This window comes from Balaenoptera musculus, chromosome 3 (assembly GCF_009873245.2).
Source record: "Balaenoptera musculus isolate JJ_BM4_2016_0621 chromosome 3, mBalMus1.pri.v3, whole genome shotgun sequence".
Taxonomy (NCBI): domain Eukaryota; kingdom Metazoa; phylum Chordata; class Mammalia; order Artiodactyla; family Balaenopteridae; genus Balaenoptera; species Balaenoptera musculus.
In genome coordinates, this window is record NC_045787.1 from 64,722,440 (window position 1) to 64,746,609 (window position 24,170).

The window sequence follows — 24,170 nt, forward strand, 5'->3', positions numbered from 1 at the left end:
AGGGCAGACATCATTAGCTCATTTTTACATACGTTGTTTTTTATGTACATCTGGGTGAGAATGTCCTGTGGACAAATGGAAATGTAAGCTCCAAGAGGAAAGGCCTGTGTCTGTCTTGCTCCCTTTGCCCCATGGTATCTCTGAAGCCCAGCATATAACAGGTGATCAATAAACACTGCTGTATAAATGAAGAATGAATGAAAGTCTACCCAATTCTCTGAGTTCTTATGATACATGATTACAGTTTTTCATGCTTGTTTCTCTTTATTTATAGATTTTGCTTTATACACATGCGTCTTAGATCTCCATTTCTGAGTGCCCTCAACCCTTGTTTGTTGAATTAATGTTAGTAGATGCTCTTTAGTAGTAGTTTATGTACAACCCCATTCACAATTCTCATCTGCTTTTAGCATATTCAAATAAGATAAAACTCACTAAACGCCATATTAATATAAATAGAGAAATATACATATCCCTAATACTTATTTTAAGAAAAGAGCAACACATATAAGTAACTACAGGTATAACTACATAAATAACCATCAGCATTTCAACATTTGGTTATTCTATTTGGTTAAGAGCTTACTTGAAGTTGTCATATATTACATTTCCTTTCAACTACAAAGAGCCTGAAAAAGACTGTTGGGCAACAACTTGGAAAAGATTATTTCAAAGGTAAATATGGGTCCTGGTCGAAGATGGCAGCGGCAGCTGGAGCCCGGGTTTCTCACCTACTTCGTGGCGCTCCCCGGGGTGGGAGTGAGCTTGCTGAACGTCTTCCTGAAGTCGCACCATGAAGAGGAGGAGAGACCCGAGTTCGTCGCCTACCCCTATATCCGCATCAGATCCAAGCCCTTTCCCTGGGGAGATGGTAACCATACCCTTTCCATAACCCTCATGTGAATCCGCTTCCAATTGGCTATGAAGACGAATAAAGAGAACCTGGACCACTACACAGTGAAGACCACAGCACTGGTTTGGACCATTACTCTGCACACATGGACCAGAAAATTGTACGGGACCTTAAGCTCACCTTCTTGTACCCAGTGATGACCATTATACTTGATGACCATTATACTGATCTTCCGTCCCTTTGCTTATAGCAGGAGATGGCTTAAATAAATAACTTAGTCACGAGCTGAAAAAAAAAAAAGGTAAATATGTTTTAATTTCATGAATGGCTGGAGATTCCCTATACTCAGCAGTAACATATGACTCACATTTGTCCATGGCACAAACTTGTAGAGCAAATACAGATCACAAAACTGACTGTCTCACAAGGCTCCTGCGATACAAACTTTTCCCAAGGTCCTCTCTCTCCTCCTGCAGTGTGTGAGGGCCTTCATAAGGAACATGGTGTTTCTGTTTCAGAAAAACTGCACATCTCATATTCTATTTTAAAAGATTTGACAATATATGAGCAGTGTATATATTTATATTGAAAAGGTCTCTTTGGTCATTATGGTTGATTCACTGGAGATGTTCCTCGTACGCATGGTTTAATAGTAAAATATAAGTTCAAAATTTTAATCTGCAGTGATTCACCCTACCCCTTGGACTGAGATGGCTTCATGAAAGTTAAATTTTTTTTTTTTAAAGGCAAACCTTGAAAACAACATCTGGTGTTGAGTTCAGAAATTAGAACCAGATATGCTTCCTTATCCATATTTCGGTTCACATGAGTAGGCTGCCAGAATGGTGAAAGGGAAAAGGTTTGCTAATTTAATTTTTGTCTTGTTTTTGAAGAAATAATAGAAATATTTTAATGCTCAAAGTAGTTATGGGTCTTTTTAAGTATACAGACCATCCCTGAATATACATAAAGAAATATTAGAATTAATATAACTTTTAGGTAATAGTTAGCATTGTAACAATTCACATTCAAAGGATTCGCCAAGGGTTTCCTCTAAGTAACAAGAGCCAAACAGTATAAAAGCCTCATAGATTGCTTTTAAAACCAGTTTTCCAAATAATTTATGGTATATGTGTTCCCCAAAAAAACTGAGACAGCAAATAACTATTTGATTCAGCTATATTTCGAGCATTAGTATACATCCCATTCAGAATGCCAACATGAAAGAGCAACTAGAATTTTTGTTTTCTAAAACTTCAACAATAACTAAAGGTATGCACAGAAATGTTGGGGATGGTGATTAATAGAATTCTAATTTGGTGTTTACAATTTACCAAGCACTACAGAGCCTATTTTATTTTGCATTTATAATAAGCTTAAAGTAAACCAAGCATATATTGTTATTTCCGTTTAACAGATGTTAAAATTGAAATCTTCAAACATAATGTGTTACATAGTTACTTTTGTAGATCCAGTAAGTACTAGAACCTAGATCATCTGTATCTTAGAGCTTTTTCTATTATTTCATAATACCTTTCTGCGTGATGAAAATCCAACAAACTGTATCCCTAATTGGCTGGTATTTGAAACCTAGGTTGCAACTGTGCTCAATTCTAGAAAAGTCTATCTGAGCGAAACATCAGCATTAAAAAACAGACATACTAACATTGCACTTGGAATATCTGTGTGGTAAGGAATCCATTAGATCCGGAACTCATTACTTTGACAGGATATCTCTATTAATGAATTTTTCTAATTGACTTTGTAAGTATGATTTTTATCTTCTACTTTTCTTCAATTGTTTTACATGTAAGTTTCTCCATAATCTTTCCATTTCAAGCAATTCTACATCATGAAAATATGTCCTTTGTTCATCCAAGTGTAGAAAGGGTATAAAATTGTCTAATGCATATGCTACATCAATAAGATTTATTTTCCTTTTCTGGTGGGGTGGGGGTGAAAAGGCATCTTTTAAATTCTGCTCTACATCTTACAAATGAGAAAATTGAAATGGAATGTTTCCCTTTTTTAAAATAGGGTTTTTCTTGGTGGCATAGCCCTTTGGCTATTCTGTTGAGGTCAAAGTCTTATTCCAGCACTAGATTATCGGGTTTCCCAAAATGAGCATGAACCCTGGAACATTTTGCCTTTTTCTTACTCCCTCCCCAAATAATGGATAGTCAATCCCGTCTCTTTATACGAGATTAATAGCAACAACAACAACAATAATAGATGTCTTTCATTATAAAATTTAGTGTTTCCAGGTGTGGAAAAACAGTAAGAAGGGATGAGAAAATTACAAAATAATGATAATGCATACTTTTTTGGTACTTTATAGTTAATACAATTTGGCTGACTCCTCAAAATCTATGATGTAGACAGTGAAATTTGTATTCTTTCCATGCTCAAGAGATAGAAGTAGGGGCTCAGAGAAGATAAATAAGGTGTGCAAGCTGATATGCTCAGTAAATGGCAGAGGTGGATTAAGAATCCAAGCAGCTCTGCTCTGCTACTGATTTGCAGTGTTTATGCTACCAAGTTCTCTAATTCTGAAACTACATTAACTTTGAATAGCCAGATGAGACAAGTGCAGACCGGTCTGAAATTCAGGAGCTCTGAATTCCTATCTCCACCCCATTTGGCCTGATTTAGTATTCTCAAGTAGCATGACATCACAGTTAAGTGCATGGGCTCCAGAGGCACCCAGACCTGGCCTTACATCCCCATTCCTCCACTTAACATCTCAAGGAAGCTTCACAAGTTAGTTTCTCCAAGCCTTAATTTCCTCATCTGTAAAACAAAAATTGTTATGAAACTTAAATATAACAAATGTAAAAGTCTTGGCCGCAATAAGTATTGGATAAACCATTGCTACTAGCACTTCACTTTATGCTGATTTCTCTTTTCCCATTAATACATATATTTCTTGGAGGAAAGAAAGTGAAAACCCATATAGGTTTCATCACACACAAAATGCTGACCACAAACAGAGAGCCCTCCCCCAGGCACTTACGTTCTACCTCTTGGACACCTTGGAAGTATTGCAAAGGTTCTTGAATCCAGATGTACAAGAAGAATTTCTTTGAACTGAATAAGTAGTATGTCTTACAGAGCTATGTGACTCTATTTCTTTTATCTCTAGGGTTTTGATCTCATAATAAATAAACTGAAAATTTAATAAAAAGCTTTATTGAATTCCAGTATAGATTTTCTTGATCAACAGATAGTTAGAGTATTACCATAATTGTAGATGGGGTAGGAAAGCATTGCTTTGTGAAAATATCTGACATTATTCAAAAGGGATGGGAATCAATGTTAGCTTTCAAATCTCAATCAGCATGAATTCATAAGTATTTCTAAAATCAGATGGTACAATTTGATACTGATTCCTAGAGGCTAGAGAATTCCTTTTAATTTATGGCTTGGATTCATTTCCTTGAATGTATCCCAACAACTAAAAAAAGATCATGTTTGATGAAATAATCATAGTTAACAATGAATGCCCTGTTTTTTCCTTGTCTCCTTTTAATTCTATAACCATTCCAAAAATGTAGGATTGGAATACAGTAGTAATAAATGTAAAGGTGAGAAACTCAATTATAATTCCAAGGGACTCATTCAAAGACACCCCAAAATCTTTACACAAATATTAGGTGTTGATAACTGCATTAATATACTTATGTACATAAATTCAGAGTATTTCTGTATCATTTACCATGTTCTCAGTCACAAGTAATAGGAAGCTCAAAATGGATTAAACATTAAGGAAACTATTGGCTTTCATAGCTGGAAATTCAGAGCTAAGGTGAACTTTGGAGGAGGCATTATCCAGTGGTTCTGGTTGGGTTCCCCAACAGTTTTCTCAGCTCTGTCCCACTCCTCTGGATGGAGCAGAATAGCTTCAGAAGATACAAACCCCACAACAGCAAATGACCACAGCCAAGAGAAGAAAAAAGTAGCTTTCAGAACTCTCTCATAAAAGAGAGAAAACTTCTTTCTGAATCCCCCAGCAAATTCCCCCTCAAATGTGTTTGGTTGAAATTGAGTTGCATGCTCATTTTTGTTCCAGTGTTTGAGGTGGTAGAGTGATGGAATTATGGCCACTCAAGGTCAACTTTCCCTGAGGTATTTGGCTGCGTAGTAAAAGGGTAATGAATGAAACAAAACTGAGATTCTCTTGGGAAGGAATAAATGGAGAATATGTACCTTTACATAGGCAACGATCAGTGTCTTCTGCCTCTTTCAATATCTACCCATTCATTTTTCTAAGAGGTATTAACTGAGATAGTTAAGATCCTGAAACACAAATACTCCTTCTGATATACTCTTGGAAGAAAAGTACAAATATTTTAAGTATTAAATAAATTGGCTTGAGCTATGAAATTCTTATATTGCCGGCAAGCAACCATGTCACAAGTCATGGACAAGATTAAACTTTAAGTTTAATGGCTGGAATAAATCCAAGTATAAGAAAGGAGCACTCTGCAAATATGTTTCATGCTCATACAATGGTGCATATCACCTCTTAAAAATGTAAACCAGAAGATTTCATGCAAACTAGCATTAAAGAGGAAAAAACAAGTTTTCTCATAGAAAGCACTCAGCTTTGGGATAGGCACTTAGGAGTGGGATGGTATTAAGATTCATATAATGCCAGATACTAGTATGATCCACAAATTAATTTTAACCAGTGATCTGTCCAGAACCCAATAACAAAAATACTTCCCTGGAAATGAGATTTTACTTACAAAAAGATTTATATATGACTGTTAATGTTTACCACGATTTTTAAAAATGAAAAATGAAGATTTTCAGAGGTCTAATGAAGCCAAGAGGAAAATAAAGACTTTCTGGAAATGGTGTTTTGGACAGTGTTGACTGCATCAAAGTAGGAAATATTTTTTTTATTTTAGAATTTCTTTTTATTCATGCCCTATAATTGTTCTTAAAGCACTTACAAATCTCTTCCCCAAAGAAGTTTGGGCTTTTCTTTTTTTTTTTAATATATATATATATTTTTAATGTGACTTTGTTTGGAAATAGGGTCTTTTAATTTATTTATTTTTGGCTGCATTGGGTCTTCGTTGCTGCGCGCAGGCTTTCTCTAGTTGTGGCGAGCGGGGGCTACTCTTCCTTGCGGTGCATGGGCTTCTCATTGCAGTGGCTTCTCTTGTTGCGGAGCATGGGCTCTAGGTGCATGGGCTTCAGTAGATGTGGTGCTTGCGCTCAGTAGTTGTGGCTCGCGGGCTCTAGAGTGCAGGCTCAGTAGTTGTGGCACACATGCTTAGTTGCTCCGCAGCATGTGGGATCTTCCCAGACCAGGACTCAAATCTGTGTCCCCTGCGTTGCCAGGCGGATTCTTAACCACTGCACCACCAGGGAAGCCCTGGGCTTTTCTTTAAAACTAATTTAACTTTGAAAAATTATTGTTTATATTAATTGATTAAGTATTTAGACAACAGGTACTATACCTAGAAAGAATTAAAATGCATAGTCCTGCCCTCAAGAATTTAAAATCTGTTTGAGGACATCAATCCAAAAATATAAGAAACAATTAATAAACAAGAAATGATAGCATTTAATTAACCACTAAATTGTGAATCAAGGCATAGTCATATAGAAAAGACCAGATGAGGAAAATCATGTACTTCATAGAAATTACAGAAGCCTTATTAACATAATACTAACATCTTTTGAATACTCACCATGTACCAGATATGTTTAATAACATATAATTTAATCCCACTACAACCCTATACATTCTAATCATTATCATCAATATTTTACAGACAAAGAAATTGAGGCTTAGAGAGATTAACTTGCCCAAGTTGAAAAGTTAGTAAAAAGCAGAATTGGGAATTGAGCCCATATAGTCAAATCCTACCATGTGGTTACTTAGTTACTAAGGTATTCTGCCTCCATGGAATATGACAAACTTGGTGAGCACTTTCAAGACTTAGAGGTCCTTCTAAATCAAGGAGGATAGAGAGAGGTATTTTAGGAAGGAGGACCAACACCAGTGAAGACATAGTTGCCAGAGTGTCCATGGTATATATTAGGGCCCTTGAAAGAAACTGTGCAGACTGAGTCTAAAGTTTGAACCAAGTCAAAGAGAAGAAAAGATTGGACAAATTCAGTGGAGTTGGGTTATAGAGATTAACAGAGGCATTGATGAGTTTTACAAAACAATTTCTCAATATAAAATAACCGTTTGAGGGACTTCCCTGGTGGTGCAGTGGTTAAGAATCCGCCTGCCAATGCAGGGGACACGGATCCGAGCCCTGGTCCGGGAAGATCCCACATGCCGCAGAGCAACTAAGACCATGCGCCACAACTACTGAGCCTGAGAGCTACATCTACTGAAGCCAGCGTGCCTAGAGCCCATGCTCCACAACAAGAGATGCCACTGCAATGAGAAGCCCGCGCACCGCAATGAAGAGTAGCCCCCGCTCGCGCAACTAGAGAAAGCCCGCGCGCAGCAACGAAGACCCAATGCAGCCAAAAATATAAATAAATAAATAAATTTATAAATAAAAAATAACTGTTTGAACTCTTTCCTCCCCCTCTTTCTCTCCCTCAGCTGCATCTTCAAATTCCAAAAGACTTGAAATGAATCACCAGAGACCACCCAACATCTTTCAGACATTTAGATTAAACTCAAAAGCATAGAAGTGTTCTTAATAGCTGAAAGGTTAATACTTTTCAAATCCTGGGTCAGCCTACCCCAGGGAGAAAGCAAGAGACATCCTGGTGACCTGGAAAGCCCACAGGCCCCCAGGTGACCTTCCAGGGACGCTCCTCCACATTCCACACATTTTGCAGTCTAGCCTTGCCTCGTCAGTTCGAAATGGAATGCAGGCTCACACCGTGTCAGAGCGGAGGGTCTCCTAAACTGAAATGGAAATAGCTCTAAAACTGGAATAGCTTATACCTGCGTGTTTATAAATACATGATTAAACTCTGGGATAAAAACTGGCCATTGTGATTGCCTCAGGGAAAGATAGCTGGATGGTTGGGGAACATTCAAAGAGAAGAGATTTGCTTTCCTTCTCCCTACCAACACCTTGGACTTTTTCAATGTTGAAGGCTATACATGTTTATGCAATATGTCTATTGCAAATGAATTAACTTTTTAGTGGCCTTTTTGCCTGTCTCACAATGCATTCAAAGCACCATTGCCAGCCAAATTCCCAAAAGCACAGTTCCCATCACATCCTGCCCCTAGTCCCAAACCTTCAGTGCATGCCCATTACTAATAATAACTAACTCACAAGGTTCACAAGAATTGATTTACTGATATCTTTTATGTTTCACACCACATTTTGAAGTAGGTTATGCCTCATATGACAAGTAGTAAAATGGCATGTAGTGAATTTAAAAGATTTGTTCAGGGTTACACAGCTAACTGGTAATGCTGCTGAGACTTGAGCTTTTAATACATGCCACTTTCTGTGATATCATGCAGCCTCTCACATACAGCATAATCAGATCAAAACTCTTTAGCCTACCATTGATTTCTAACCTTCCTTAGAAGTTTTCTCATGCAAATCCCCAACACCTATCCTTTGCTCCAGGTAAACTAGTACTTACGCACTGGTTCCCCAAATACCTCTCACTCTTCTATCACTGTATCTTTTCTCATGTTCTCTCTTCCCCCTTAGAATGTCTCCCCACTTCATTTGTCACTGAAAATCTTCCAGTTAACCACAAATGGTCCCTCTTAATGCACCTTTCCCGGATTCCCCCAGTTTTCAATTATTCTCTTCTCAGTACTTTATTATATCTCTCACAAAACTACATGTTAGTCTTAAATTATAGTTGAATTGGTGTTTGTCTTAACCTGACTACAAAACTGTAAACGTTGAGAACAAAGATCATTGCTATCCATGTTCGTTTTTCCAAATATGTAGGAAACTATTTTCACTTATTAGAGGCTCAGAAACATTTGTTGAATTCAGTTTGATAACTGATATTTCTGGAACACCAGGGGTGCGTTGTAAGATGAAGCAAACTTTGGAGAGAACCCAAAAACTGATTTTACAGTAGAGATCACGAACTGGTAGTTTGTGACATTCTGAAAGACATGTGTGTTGTTAGCACAGGGTTTGTTTCTTTGGGGGTTTAATTTTTAATTTGAATTATTTGCCAGCATTTAAAATCAGAAGATCTCATGTAAAAATCTAAATTTCTAGCTTTTCTTGAAAATGGAAAAATCTAGCAATACTGAGCCTACCCTACCACATGACAAAATTGGCTAGAGTTGGTAAAACCTGCCCGTTTTCAATAAGGTGCAGGCTGTCTGGTGTGCCACAGCCCACCATTCATGGTTGTCTTACACCGAGGGGGCCATATTGATTTGTGATACCTGTTGGATGCTATACATTTACGTTTGCAATTCCTACCAGAAGTGCTGATCCTTTTTCCTTCAGAAAAAAGTCCCTAAGGCTCATTACCTCTACCCAGAGCTCTACACCTATTTCAACAATGGCCTGGTGAAAGCAATTTTCTCAACCATCTTTGAAAAAGTAGCTTACCCTCCTCATGTAGGAAAACCTCAAGGAGAAGTTGTCAGTTGTTACATTCAGGTATATTAATGGAAATACAGAGAAATTCTATACACAGAAAGAAAACTGTCGTTTGAACTACAGGATGTCACACTGAGACATTGCCAGGGAAGCTATTTACTAGTGTCCCACAATCGGGGGGAGCAGAATACAATGCAGGTGACAGAATCCCATAGCAAGAAGGGATCTAAAGAAAGGCAATCCAATGCTTTAATTATTTTTATGACATTCCTACCAAATTGATTTTTTAAATCTTTAGCTCTCTGATGAGGGCAAGCCCATTTAAATTTTCACAATTTGTACTTCAAAAGCATTCTTTTTTTCATGTAAGGAAAAGATGATTTATTGTAACTTTCCCCCCTTAGTCCTTCATTTTCCCTCTGGGGTAACAATAATCACATGTGACAAACTTTGTTTATATTTAAAGACAATGGTCATAGTTGCCTCAAAGTCTTCCATTTTTCAGGTGAAACACATTTGGTTTCTGGTTAGTAAGACTCTCTTCACCCCCTGGTTATTTCTTCTCTGTTTCGTTATATTCCATCAAAATTCTTGGCGCCCCAAACTGGCCAGAGCATTACAGGTATTGTCTGGTCCAACAGAGCATAGCAGAGAATACTGAATCACTTTGTTACAATAACTTTATTTGTGCAGTCTTGAAGTTTAATTAGTTGTTTTGGCAGCTACAAGTCTCTGTTGACTCACATGTTGTTGCAGTCGACTGGAACCGAGTTGCACCACCAAGTTCTGTTAAAGCTCATCTTCACCATCATGTGCTTCCACAATTAGCCTTCTGGACTTCGAATTTATCCCCATTAAATCTCATCATGTTTATATTGGCCCATTATTCCAACCTGTCAAGGTCTTTTTGGATTTGATTCTAGAACTCTCTCTCCTTGATTTCTATCTCTGCAAATTTCATGTGTAGTCAATTATTTCCTCCAAGTCACTAGAAAATAAGCAGAGCAAGAAAGGACTTTGCTTCAGGTCCTCCTTCCTGGTTTCCAGATTCAAGCTGGTCCCTCAATATTTTTTGAGAAGAGCCATTTACCTGTCAGTGATCCACCCAACTCTATTGTTAGTTGGGTTTTTTGTTTGTTTGTTTGTTTGTTTGTTTTTATTTACGGCTGTGTTGGGTCTTAGTTTCTGTGCGAGGGCTTTCTCTAGTTGCGGCAAGTGGGGGCCACTCTTCATCGCGGTGCGCGGGCCTCTCACTGTCACAGCCTCTCTTGTTGCGGAGCACAGGCTCCAGACGCGCAGGCTCAGTAGTTGTGGCTCACAGGCCTAGTTGCTCCGCAGCATGTGGAATCTTCCCAGACCAGGGCTCGAATCCGTGTCACCTGCATTGGCAGGCAGATTCTCAACCACTGCGCCATCAGGGAAGCCCTATTGTTAGTTTTTTTTTTATCTGTCTTTAAGAATACTGTGGGAAAAGAAATGTTGAATCCCTCAAGTGCACATGCATACACGTAAATACATACTTTCCTCGGGAGAGGATTCATAGCTTCCACTGGATTGTCAGAAAGTTTCCTGACATAAAAAAGATTAAGAACCGGGCTTCCCTGGTGGCGCAGTGGTTGAGAATCTGCCTGCCAATGCAGAGGACACGGGTTCGAGCCCTGGTCTGGGAAGATCCCACATGCTGCGGAGCAACTAGGCCCGTGAGCCACAACTACTGAGCCTGCACGTCTGGAGCTTGTGCTCCGCAACAAGGGAGGCTGCGACAGTGAGAGGCCCATGCACCACGATGAAGAGTGGCCCCCGCTCGCCACAGCTAGAGAAAGCCCTCACACAGAAACGAAGACCCAACACAACCAAAAATAAATAAATAAATAAACAAACTAACAAAATTTAAAAAAAAAAGATTAAGAACCATTAACTTATTAATTCTCCGGATACACAATATATTAAAATAGTTCTACTTTTTAAATCTCTGATGATCATTATTTATTGAGTGCCTACCTTGTGCCAGGGGAGCTCTAAATATTGAGATATCAATGTGAAGATAATAGACCAATCCTCTGCCCTCATGGAGTTTACATTCTAGTGAGGCAGAACGTTGGCCATAATGACCAAGATTAATAAGGAAGCCAATAGTGTGTTTAATAGTGATTAGTGCTAAGGAACAAAAATAATGTAGAGTGAGGGGATATGAAGTGTTGAGTGAGAAGGCTGAGTCACTGAGATGACATTTGTGTAAATACAGCAGCAAGTGCAAGGCACCCTGTTAGCAAAATTCTTAGTCTACCCAACGAACAGCAAAACTGCAACAGAGTAAGCCAGGGGAAATAGTGGAGATGATTTAGGAGAGGATTGTGGGTAGGGAAGCCAAAATGTTTCTCCGACGTGGAGGGAGTTCCCCCTTAGGGTGCAGCTGGAAATGTGGGAGAGAGGTTTCTTTAGTTGTCACAATGACTCTGGGACCCTACTGGCACTTAAGGGAAGCAGAGACACTCTGTAGGACTCTGTTTTGTATGGTGGAAAACTGTTTTGCCCATTGGCAACAATGGGCTTTACTCTGAATGAGATGGGAAGCCATTAGAGATCTCAGTGCAGGAGAGTGAGTGGTCTAACATATTTATCAAGGCTCAGCCTAGCCGTCGTGTTGGAGGTGAAGAAGACCACAGCAGAAGCACAGAGACCAGTTAAGAGGCTGTCACAATAATCCATGTAGAAGATGATGATGGCTGAACCGGGGTGGTAGAAAGGAGGAGATGACAACTGGTTGGATTCTGAATAAATACTTAAGATTGAGTCAACAGGTGTTGCTGATGCAGTAGAAGTGGCGTGAGAGAGAAAGAAGAGTAGAGGATGAATCCAAGATTTTAGGCCTGATTAGTATCTATCGTTTGGAAGGATAGAATCGTCATTTGTGGTTGTGATGGAAAACTCAGAGGGAACACAATTTTGGTTGGAGGCAGAGGGATTAGGAAGAAAGGCCACATGGCATAGCCACTTAGACTGATGAATGAATGCAAGTATATAAGGATATGTATTGTATGTAGATATAGTTACAGAGAGATAAAGATACAGATATGAGTACCGACACAGAAAAAATATAGAGATGGGGATGTAGGAAGAAATCTAAAAGAGACCGAAAATGTTAACACCAGCTATCTCTAGCTTTTTACTTCACATGAAGATTTTTCTCTTACACGTTTCCTAGATTATTTACATTAAGCATGTCTTAATTTTGTGAAATGTAAAAATTTTGAATATCTACAACACTCATTTATGAAAGCGACAGAGCTCTGATGTGATTTTTCTTTTCAGTAGACTCTACTCCTCCCTCTCCAACTGCCTAGGCATCAGTTAGCAATGGACTCCCCACTTGCGAGGCCACTTGTAGGGATTTTAAATCTCAGCCTTACTCTACTGTGGTCATTATAACCATGCAATACATTTCCAGACCCTCAGGATTTTCATTTCGAGGAGAAATGGTGGAATTGTTAGCAGCTGGATCCTCTTTGAAGAAGCAAGCCACACATATTTATAGAGCTTTGGGGGATTGTAGGAGGAGCGAAACAATTGTCACTCAGGTCCCCTTTCCTGGCAGCACCTCAAAGGTTACCAAGTGAGAACAGCAGTGCCCAGCTGCCCTGAAAATCCAGAGAGAGTGAAATTTAAAACTTGAATTGCCTCTCTCTTCTCATTATGTATTATTTGTCAATCATGGATAAAAAGTGCTTTTTGCCCTCCAGCAGCTAGCCCTGGGGTGCACATATCACTCAGTGGTGCCACTTTCTTGTGGAACATGGCAAGAAAAATCAATGATTACACCTTTCTTTGAAAGGAAATGTGGTCTTTCTTTTCCTCATTTTTTTTTCTTTTTTCATTTTAACCTAATGGCTTAAACTAAGAAGGCAAGTCACTTAGAAAAATATAAATAGACTTTGTTGTTATGGTGATAGACATCTTAGATATGGAAATAACGTGTATTAGAACACATACACTTTCCTTTTTCCTATTGGAGCCAACATGTCTGAAATGTACTGAATGACTACAGCCTGGTGGGAGAGGGATACTGTACTCCTTTGTACCGGACCTTGCAAATGAGCAATAAAATGCACATTATCACTCTGTATGAAATTCAGACCTTTAAAAATAGATTCATTTTGATGCCCGCCTTTCAAGCTTGTTTTACAACATCAAAACACATCGCCCTCATTTGTACATTTCACTCATGTGACGATGGAGTGCTTTTTAAACTTTTTTAGCACCATTTTAGGACTCAGTAACTTTTTACTGTACTATGCAGGGAGTGAAGATACAAAACTCAAATACGTTTTCAGTTGATGTGATAAATACATATTAAGCCATACTGCACACAACTTTCTGTCTAATGTTCTTAAACAAAGTACCAAAGCATCATCTCAGTTATTCAAGCACGTTCAAATAGGAAACATTAGCATCTGTTTGTTTCTAAAATTTGCACCTTTGGCTTGTATAAAGGAGAAAAGTCCCAACAGAGGCAATGCTGAACTTTTTTGAAGATTTATTTAACCAGGAAAAGTGCACTAAAGGCATCAGTTGTCACAGTTTTATTCTTTTGTAAGTTAAATACCACTCACCAAACAATTCAAAATTGTGGTTAAAAGTACACATTTTACAGGTGAATCAAAATGCTAACATAATTGATAACCTACAATGAAACAGATCCTGTTAAATTAAGATAAGACGATATTGTCTCCCTCTCATTCTTTTCTTTTTGTCATAATTCCACCTAGGCATAGACATTGATGCCAACTGGAAAAATCCAATAATGGAAGCCCCAGCAGGTTCAGCTTCCCCTTTCATGCTCTAATTTACATGGAAATGTGAGGTGATCACATCTGTCATATATTTTACAGAATGTAGGTTTGGGCAGTAAGGACAATACAATAGTTTGGACCCACCTATTTCTCCAAGCTTCGTATTTTCTGTGGGCAGGATATGCACCCTGCAGTAAGCTCAGGTTCCGATGGAACACACTGAACTGGCTGGGCTTCTGGCCAAAGCTGTGCATTGCCATGGCATTTCATATGGTTTCCACCTGAGTCCTGAAGGATGTCTGTCTGTACCTATGAATGTATATATGCAGGCTGCCACCTCAGCTGGTTCTGATTTACACCTAATTCTCTACAGGATCCCTAGAAGCCAACTTTGTACAAGTTCGACCTTCAGAACAGATCTGAAATCCCAGTTTTGTCTGGGATTCAATTTCAAAATGAGGATGTCTTTCCAAGTTACATGTTTCCAACTATTGTTGATTATTTGGCCCCAGTATCTATCATGTTTAATATTGTACATTCCTGAATATCTAGACAGTGTAAGAGAATTGGAACTTAGAGGACCAGCACCGTGGAATGGGTGGTTGTAGAACATCTACAGTTTCAAAGTGTGTCTCATTAAAGAAGCTTCCAAACACGTGAGGATTTTGTGGTGGTCCTTGGCAACAAGTATCTACTAGTTGCTTTTAATGCTCCTCTTTTTCTCTTTATACCTCTTTACTCTTCCCAACTGACCCATCAAAACTGATAATAAGTCAGCCAAACTGAATGCTTCCCCTTGCTTTGTTGATTGTCTCTGAGTTCCCAATTTTATGCCTTTGTTCTCCTGTCCTTTACATGGGCTACCTTTCTCTTTTTGCCATGTGTTCATAACCTCACTAATCATAAGGCTCCATTTACAGCCTCTTCATCCATGAAGACTTTCCTGACCCTGTCAACTGGAAATAATCCCTCCTTTATCTGAACTTCCATAACTCTGATGGAGTGGTATCATCATCATCATGTATATACATATATTATCTCCCACACTAGACTATAAGATGCTTGAGGGCAGGACCAATTTTTAAAAAAATTTTTTATTGAAGTATAGTTGATTTACAATGCTGTGCCAATCTCTGCTGTACTGCAAAGTGACCCAGTTATACACATACATACATTCTTTTTTTAAAATTCTTTTCCATTATGGTTTATCACAGGATATTGAGTATAGTTCCCTGTGCTATACAGTAGGAACTTGTTGTTTATCCATTCTAAATGTAATAGTTTACATCTACTAACCCCAAACTCCTAGTCCATCCCTCTCCCTCCCCCCTTCCCCTTGGCAACCACAAGTCTGTTCTCTATGTCTGTGAGTCTTTCTGTTTTGTAGTTAGTTTCATTTGTACCATGTTTTAGATTCCACGTATAAGTGATACCATATGGTATTTGTCTTTCTCTTTCTGACTTACTTCACTTAGTATGATAATCTCTCGTTGCATCCACGTTGCTGCAAATGGCATTATTTCATTCTTTTGTATGGCTGAGTAGTATTCCATATATATGTATATATGTACCACATCTTCTTTATCCATTCATCTGTTGATGGACATTTAGGTTGTTTCCATGTTTTGGCTATTGTGAACAGTGCTGCTATGAACATAGGGGTGCATGTATCTTTTTGAATTATAGTTTTGTCTGGGTATATTCCCAGGAGTGGGATTGCTGGATCATATGGTAATGCTATTTTTAGTGTTCTGAGGAATCTTCATACTGTTTTCTATAGTGGCTGTACCAACTTACATTCCCACCAACTGTGTAGGAGGGTTCCCTTTTCTCCATACCCTCTCCAGCATTTGTTATTTGTAGACTTTTTAATGATGGCCATTCTGACTGGTGTGAGGTGGTATCTCATTGTAGTTTTGATTTGCATTTCTCTAATAATTAGAGATGTTGTGCATCTTTTCACGTGCCTACTGGCCATCTGTATGTCTTCTTTGGAGAAATGTCTATTAAGGTCTTCGAGGGCAGGACTAATTCATCTTCCTATCACTCAATTGTTAGAAAGATGATAGAGTCACTCAAATGATTTGTTGAAAGAATAATGAATGGATAGATGAATATTCATTATATTCAAATATAAAGTGACAGGAGGACTTAAATACAGGCAATAAGTATCATAAGAGAAGGCTACAGTGATAAAAAGTATTTAAAGAGGAAAGACATTTTCAGGGCCGGTATTGCTCTTGTGTACTGTCTAGTTAGTGCCAACATCACCACCACTGTGAGCCTCAGAAGGACAAACACCTGATGGTCCTCATTCAAAGCTACATCCCCAGACCCTAAGCACAGTAACTGGCATATAACAGACACTCAATAAATGTTTTTTTTGAATGAATAACATGCTGAATTTTTAAAAGCAAAGACTCTTTATATAATGTAAGCCTCTGGGCAAGAAAGAGAAATTTTAGGGACATCAGAAGGAGGAGATTAAAAAAAAAAAAACCTAGAGCATCTTAAGGCAAAAAACTAAAAATGTTCTCCCAGTTTCTACCTGTCTGACCTTGTCTGAGCCTCCTTGATCTTTGACTTCTCCCCCTGTTCAATGTCAAGTTGATGAGACAGCCACAAATGATAATCTGTGTAAACTCAACCACTCTCTCATTAGCCCAGAAACAGATGAAAAAAACTGATACCGGCTCTTGAGAGTTCTTCTGTAGAGCACTCTCTTATTTCCAGAGTAGCTCCAAATTTGATAAGATCCAAGCCTTTGGAGGAAAGATTAGCATCAAGCCCAGTGGGGATTTTTAATCACATTAAAACAAGATAACATTATTATCTGAGAGAAAATTAATCCTCACATCTAGGCCATGTTATTTATGCAACTTGACACATGGGTATTCTTTTAAACAGTTATCTGGTCCATTTCATTTCATAGGCTTTATTGCCTTGACACCTAAATATCTTTAATTTATGAGCATTCAAATGTTTCTTGATTAAAATAACTAAAAACTTTATTATTTCTTGCTTCATAAAATAAGTCATATAATCAAACTCCTAAAGAGAGCATGTTGATATCATATTTCCAGGTTTATAACATCAGGTACCCAAAACTGACAACATAAACAAATTCATTTAGTTCTGCACTTACAATTTAATAGTAGCTGGAAGAGATCTACAGAAAATTACCTGGTGGCTGGTGCTCATTCATGAAGTGAGGAAGAAAGGTGGATGCCTGTTTGAATGAACTTTGTAAAACAACTAACTGCTTGTTTTGGTATCATAGCCTATTTCAAAATATGCAAAACCTTTATTTATTTACTGAACTAGCTATTCACAGCTCTTTCCACAAATGACTTTATTTATTTTTTTAACATCTTTATTGGAGTATAATTGCTTTACAGTGGTGTGTTAGTGTCTGCTTTATAACAAAGTGAATCAGCTATACATATACATTTATCCCCATGTCTCCTCCCTCTTGCATCTCCCTCCCACCCTCCCTATCCCACCCCTCTAGGTGGTCACAAAGCACCAAGCTGATCTCCCTGTGCTATGCGGCTGCTTCCCACTAGCTATCTATTTTACCTTTGGTAGTGTATATATGTCCATGCCATTCTCTCACTTCGTCCCAGCTTACCCTTCCCCCTCCCCGTGTCCTCAAGTCCATTCTCTACATCTGCATCTTTATTCCTGTCCAGCCCCTAGGTTCTTCAGATCCTTTTTTTTTTTTAGATTCCATACATATGTGTTAGCATACGGTATATGTTTTTGTCTTTCTGACTTACTTCACTCTGTATGACAGTCTCTACTTCCATCTACCTCACTGCAAATAACTCAATTGCATTTCTTTTTATGGCTGAGTAATATTCCATTGTATATATGTGCCACATCTTCTTTATCCATTCATCCGATGATGGACACGTAGGTTGCTTCCATGTCCTGGCTATTGTAAATAGAGGTACAATGAACATTGTGGTACACAACTCTTTTTGAATTATGGTTTTCTCAGGATATATGCCCAGTAGTGGGATTGCTGGGTCATATGGTAGTTCTATTTTTACTTTTTTAAGGCGCCTCCATACTGTTCTCCATAGTGGCTGTATCAATTTACATTCCGACCAACAGTGCAAGAGGGTTCCCTTTTCTCCACACCCTCTCCAGCATTTATTATTTGCAGATTTTTTGATGATGGCCATTCTGACTGGTGTGAGGTGATACCTCACTGTAGTTTTTACTTACTTACTTACTTACTTACTTATTTATTTATTTATTTATTTATTTATTTATTTATTTATGGCTGTGTTCGGTCTTCGTTTCTGTGCGAGGGCTTTCTCCAGTTGTGGCAAGTGGGGGCCACTCTTCATCGCAGTGTGTGGGCCTCTCACTATCGCAGCCTCTCTTGTTGCGGAGCACAGGCTCCAGACGTGCAGGCTCAGTAATTGTGGCTCACGGGCCCAGCTGCTCCGCGGCATGTGGGGTCTTCCGGGACCAGGGCTCGAACCCGTGTCCCCTGCATTGGCAGGTGGATTCTTAACCACTGCACCACCAAGGAAGCCCCTCATTGTAGTTTTGATTTGAATTTCTCTAATGATTAGTGATGGTGAGCGTCCTTTCATGTGTGTGTTGGCAATCTGTATATCTTCTTTGGAGAAATGTCTATTTAAGTCTTCTGCCCATTTTTGGATTGGGTTGTTTGTTTTTTTTGATATTGAGCTGCATGAGCTGCTTCTATATTTTGGAGATTAATCCTCTGTCAGTTGCTTAATTTGCAAATATTTTCTCCCATTCTGAGGGTTGTCTTTTGGTCTTGTTTATGGTTTCCTTTGCTGTGCAAAAGCTTTTAAGTTTCATTAGGTCCCATTTGTTTATTTTTATTTTTATTTCCATCTCTCTAGGAGGTGGGTCAAAAGGATCTTGCTGTGATTTATGTCATAGAGAGTTCTGCCTATGTTTTCCTGTAAGAGTTTGATAGTGTCTGACCTTACATTTAGGTCTTTAATCCATTTTGAGTTTATTTTTCTGTATGGTGTTAGGGAGTGTTCTAATTTCATTCTTTTACATGTAGCTGTCCAGTTTTCCCTGCACCACTTATTGAAGAGGCTGTTTTTTCTCCATTGTATATTCTTGCCTCCTTTATCAAAGATAAGGTAACCATATGTGCGTGGGCTTATCTCTGGGCTTTCTATCCTGTTCCATTGATCTATATTTCTGTTTTTGTGTCAGTACCATACTGTCTTGATTACTGTAGCTTTGTAGTATAGTCTGAAGTCAGGGAGCCTGATTCCTCCACCTCTGTTTTTCTTTCTCAAGATTGCTTTGTCTATTCGGGGTCCTTTGTGTTTCCATACTAAACTGTGAAATTTTTTGTTCTACTTCTGTGAAAAATGTCATTGGTAGTTCGACAGGGATTGCATTGAATCTGTAGATTGCTTTGGGTAGTATAGTCATTTTCACAATGTTGATTCTTCCAATCCAAGAACATGGTATATCTCTCCATCTGTTGGTATCATCTTTAATTTCTTTCATCAGTGTCTTATAGTTTTCTGAATACAGGTCTTTTGTCTCCTTACATAGGTTTATTCCTAGTTATTTTATTCTTTTTGTTGCAATGGTAAATGGGAGTGTTTCCTTAATTTCTCTGTCATATTTTTCATCATTAGTGTATAGGAATGCAAGAGATTTCTGTGCATTAATTTTGTATCGTGCTACTTTGCCAAATTTATTCATTAGCTCTAGTAGTTTTCTGGTAGCATCTTTAGGATTCTCTATGTATAGTATCATGTCATCTGCAAACAGCGACAGTTTTACTTCTTCTTCTCTGATTTGGGTTCCTTTTATTTCTTTTTCTTCTCTGATTGCTGTGGCTAAAACTTCCAAAACTATGTTGAGTAGCAGTAGTGAGAGTAGGCAACCTTGTCTTCTTCTGATCTTAGTGGAAATGGTTGCAGTTTTTCACCATTGAGGACCATGCTGGCTGTGGGTTTGTCATATATGGCCTTTATTATGTTGAGGTAAGTTCACTCTATGCCTACTTTCTGGAGGGTTTTTATCATAAATGCGTATTGAATTTTGTCAGAACCTTTTTCTGCATCTATTGAGATGATCATATGGTTCTTATCCTTCAGTTTATTAATATGGTGTATCACATTGATTGATTTGCATATATTGAAGAATCCTTGCATTCCTGGGATAAACCCCACTTGATCATGGTGTATGATACCTTTAATGTGCTGTTGGATTCTGTTTGCTAGTATTTTGTTCAGGATTTTCGCATCTGTGTTCATCAGTGATATTGGTCTGTAGTTTTCTTTTTTTGTGACATATTTGTCTGGTTTTGGTATCAGGGTGATGGTGGCCTCACAGAATGAGTTTGAGAGTTTTCCTTCCTCTGCTATATTTTGGAAGAGTTTGGGAAGGATAAGTGTTAGCTCTTCTCTAAATGTTTGATAGAATTCACCTACTAAGCCATCCATTCCTGGACTTTTGTTTGTTCGAAGATTTTTAATCACAGTTTCAATTTCAGTGCTTGTGATTGGCCTGTTTATATTTTCTATTTCTTCCTTTTTCAGTCTCGGAATGTTGTGCTTTTCTAAGAATTTGTCCATTTCTTCCAGGTTGTCCATTTTATTGGCATATAGTTGTTTGTAGTAATCTCTCATGATCCTTTGTATTTCTTCAGTGTCAGTTGTTACTTCCCCTTTTTCATTTCTAAATCTGTTGATCTGAGTTTTCTCCCTTTTTTCTTAATGAGTCTGGCTAATTGTTTATCAATTTTGTTTATCTTCTCAAACAACCAGCTTTTAGTTTTATTGATCTTTGCTATTGTTTCCTTCATTTCTTTTTCATTTATTTCTAATCTGATCTTTATGATTTCTTTCCTTCTGCTAACTTTGGGGATTTTTTGTTCTTCTTTCTCTAATTGCTTTAGGTGTAAAGTTAGGTTCTTTATTTGAGTTGTTTCTTGTTTCTTGAGGTAGGATTGTATTGCTATAAACTTCTCTCTTAGAATTGCTTTTGCTGCATCCCATAGGTTTTGGGTCATCATGTTTTCATTGTTATTTGTTTCTAGGTATATTTTGATTTCTTCAGTGATCTCTTGGTTATTTACTAGTGTATTGTTTAGCCTCCATGTGTTTGTATTTTTTACAGATTTTTTCCTGTAATTGATATCTAGTCTCATAGCATTGTGGTTGGAAAAGATACTTGATACGATTTCAGTTTTCTTAAATTTACCAAGACTTGATTTGTGACTGAAGCTATGATCTATCCTGGAGAATATTCCATGAGCACTTGAGAAGAAAGTGTAATCTGATGTTTTTGGATGGAATGTCCTATAAATATCAATTAAGTCCATCTTGTTTAATCTGTCATTAAAGCTTGTGTTTCCTTATTTATTTTCATTTTGGATGATCTGTCCATTGGTGAAAGTGGGGTGTTAAAGTCCCCTACTATGATTGTGTTACTGTCAATTTCCCCTTTTATGGCTGTTAGCATTTGCCTTATGTATTGACGTGCTCCTATGTTGGGTGCATGTATATTTATAATTCTTATATCTTCTTCTTGGATTGATCCCTTGATCATTATGTAGTGTCTTTCTTTGTCTCTTGTAATAGTCTTTATTTTAATGTCTATTTTGTCTGATATGAGAATTGCTCCTCCAGCTTTCTTTCGATTTCCATTTGCATGGAATATCTTTTTCCATCAGACTTTCAGTCTGTATGTGTCCCTAGCTCTGAAATGGGTCTCTCATAGACAGCATATATACAGGTCTTGTTTCTGTATCCATTCAGCCAGTCTATGTCTTTTGGTTGGAACATTTAATCCATTTACATTTAAGGTAGTTATTTATATGTATGTTCCTATTACCATTTTCTTAATTGTTTTGGGGTTGTTATTGTAGGTCTTTTCCTTCCTGTGTTTCCTGCCTAGAGAAATTCCTTTAGCATTTGTTGTAAAGCTGGTTTGGTGGTGCTGAATTCTCTTAGCTTTTGCTTGTCTGTAAAGCTTTTAATTTCTCTGTCGAATCTGAATGAGATGCTTGCTGGGTAGAGTAACCTTGGTTGTAGGTTTTTCCCTTTCATCACTTTAAATATGTCCTGCCACTCCCTTCTGGCTTGCAGAATATCTGCTGAACGATCAGCTGTTAACCTTATGGGTGTTCCCATGTATGTTAATTGTTGTTTTTCCCTTGCTGCTTTTAATATTTTTCTTTGTATTTAATTTTTGATAGTTTGATTAATATATGTCTTGGCATGTTTCTCCTTGGATTTATCCTGTATGGGACTCTCTGTGATTCCTGGACTTGATTAACTATTTCCTTTCACATATTAGGGAAGTTTTCAACTACAATCTCTTCAAATATTTTCTCAGTCCCTTTTTCATTCTCTTCTTCTTCTGGGACCCCTATAATTCGAATGTTGGTGTGTTTAATGTTGTCCCAGAGTCTCTGAGACTGTCCTCAGTTCTTTTCATTCTTTTTTCTTTATTCTGCTCTGCAGTAGTTATTTCCACTATTTTATCTTCCAGGTCATTTATCCGTTTTTCTGCCTCAGTTATTCTGCTACTGATTCCTTCTAGAGGATTTTTAATTTCATTTATTGTGTTGTTCATCATTGTTTGTTTGCTCTTTAGTTCTTCCAGGTCCTTGTTAAACGTTTCTTTTATTTTCTCCATTCTATTTCCAAGATTTTGGATCATCTATACTATCATTACTCTGAATTCTTTTCAGGTAGACTGCCTATTTCTTCTTCATTTGTTTGGTCTGGTGGGTTTTTACCTTGCTCTCTCATCTGCTGTGTATTTCTCTGTCTCCTCATTTTGCTTAACTTACTGTGTTTGGGGTCTCCTTTTCACAGGCTGCCGGTTCATAGTTCCCATTGTTTTTGGTATCTGCCCCCAGTGGCTAAGGTTGGTTCAGTGGGTTGTGTAGGCTTCCTGGTGGATGGGACTGGTGCCTGTGTTCTGGTCGATGAGACTGGATCTTGTCTTTCTGCTGGGCAGGACCACATATGGTCATGTGTTTTTGGGTGTCTGTGACCTTATTATGATTTTAGGTAGCCTCTCTGCTAATGGGTGGGGTTGTGTTCCTGTCTTGCTAGTTGTTTGGCATAGGGTGTCCAGCACTGTAGCTTGCTGGTTGTTGAGTGGAGCTTGGTCTTAGTGTTGAGATGGAGATCTCTGGGAGAGTTTTTGCTGTTTGGTATTACGTGGGGCTGGGAGGTCTCTGGTGGGCCAGTGTCCTGAATTTGGCTCTCCCACCTCAGAGGCTCAGGCCTGACACCTGGCCAGAGCACCAAGGCCCTGTCAGCCACTCGGCTCAATAGAATAGTGAGAAAAAGAAAGATAGAAAGAAAGAAAGTAAATAAATAAATAAAATAAAATAATTAAAATTTAAAAATATTATTAAAAATAAGAATATATAAAAGTAATTAAAAAAAGAAAGAAAGAGCAACCAAACCAAAAAACAAATCCAGCAATGATAACAAGCACTAAAAACTATACAAAAAAAAACAAAAACAAAAAAACGGACAGACAGAACCCTAGGTCAAATGGTAAAAGCAAAGCTATACAGACAAAATCACACAAGGAAGCGTACACATACACACTCACAAAGAGAAAAAAAGGAAAAAATATACATATAAAAAAAAAAGGAAGAGAGCAACCAAATCAATAAACAAATCTACCAATGATAATAATAAATACTAAACTAAAATAAACATAAAACCAGAAACAAATTAGATGCAGAAAGCAAACCCCAAGTCTACAGTTGCTCCTAAAGTCCACCATGTCAATTCTGGGATGATTTGTTGTCTATTCAGATATTCCACAGATGCAGGGTACATCAAGTTGATTGTGGAGATTTAATCTGCTGCTCGTGAGGCTGCTGGGGGAAATTTCCCTTTCTCTTCTTTGTTTGCACAGCTCCTGGGGTTCAGCTTTGGATTTGGCCCCGCCTCTGCATGTAGATTGCCTGAGGGCATCTGTTCCCCGCCCAGACAGGATGGGGTT